Raw genomic sequence first — 1,442 nt, forward strand, 5'->3', positions numbered from 1 at the left:
GTAGTTTGTGGTGGCTTGAATTCCTGTCCCTGAGGCCAAGAGTCAGGAGAGAGGAGCCAGTGGTACCCTGGACTGTAGCTCTGTGCTGTGATGACATGATCAAAACATTAAGGATCCTGCTTCTTGGGGAAATGCAGGAATCCAAAACATCTGGGCAGTTTGTTTGTGTGTTCGTTGCCTTCCTTCGTGCCTTTGTTCATCCCTTCCAATTACTGCTGCTAAGTATAAACTTAAAACAGAGATGAGGCTGAGCTTGTGGGGAACATATGGACAGATGGAAAATAAACAGCATGAGGAATTCCTGGCTAATGAGCTCTTGGATGATAAGATACTACAAAAAAAAAAAAAAAAAAAAAAAAAAGGCAAAAGGAGTCTGAGCTTTGCTTCTGTTGTAGCATGAGAAGAAAATTTTCCTAATGATGCCCAGCATCACTTTGATGCTGCACTGCAGCATCTCCTTTATGGGCTGCTGGGGACACGAAGGTCTGTGTCCACTCTAGATCCACCCCTGCAGGTTCAGCCCAGGGGTTTGGGCCATGGCCATGCTCTGCAGCCCCCAGCTCTGTGAGGGGATGGAGGCACTGCCTCTCCCTGCCTCTGTCCCCGCAGTCTGTGGCACTGGCTCCGTGCTGCCTCTCCATGCCCAGCTCCTGTGTGTGTTTCCCATCTCTCTCGTTACTCGTGTGATTAATTGCTCCAGCTGAACAACAGGAACTGGCTCCTTCCTCCTCAGGTTCAAGGTTTGTGTCTCCTCCTTCCTGGCAGAAGGAGAGATGCTTCCTTGCTCTTGAGGCCAGAATCACCCACCAGCTTTGCAGTTTGCTTGTGGTTTGGTGGCTGTGGGATGGTTTTTGGTGGCAGGGTTTGGGATTAGCAGTTGAACTCTCTGCAAGTCAGAACAAAGCCATGGAATCACTTAGGTTGGAAACCTCTGAGATATCAAGTCCAGCCATTCCCCCAGTGCTGCCAAGGCCACCACTGTCTGTGTCCCCAGGTGCCACATCCACATGGCTTTTTGGACACTTTAGGTGTCATCCCTGCTCAGCTTCGGCACCTGGATCTGACCCTTAGTGCTGCTGAAGCTCCCTTGAGGTTCTCAAGGGGGGAGACAGGAAGGGAGGACTGAGGCAGCAGGGATCAGGATAGGGTGGCACAGCACATGGAAAGGGCAAATCCACTGAAAGTAAAATTAAAAAGAAATAGAAATTCCTATAAATGTAGAAAAGTAGATAGAATGTATAGGAAATAAGAACAGAAATGTTTCCAAGGAGTGTGTGAGTGCTGAGGAGTTTCTGCCCTGGCACTCTGGGGGGTGCTTGTATTGGGCTTGGGCTGGGGGTGTTTGTATTTCAAGCTGTTTATGTGATCCCAAGTAGCCACATCCAATAAATGCAGCAGTGGAGCGTTTCCTTCCAGAGGGCAGGACTGCAGTTGGAGATGCC

This window comes from Corvus brachyrhynchos, unplaced genomic scaffold (genome assembly GCF_000691975.1).
Source record: "Corvus brachyrhynchos isolate BGI_N302 unplaced genomic scaffold, ASM69197v1 scaffold21, whole genome shotgun sequence".
In the NCBI taxonomy this organism is placed as follows: Eukaryota; Metazoa; Chordata; class Aves; order Passeriformes; family Corvidae; genus Corvus; species Corvus brachyrhynchos.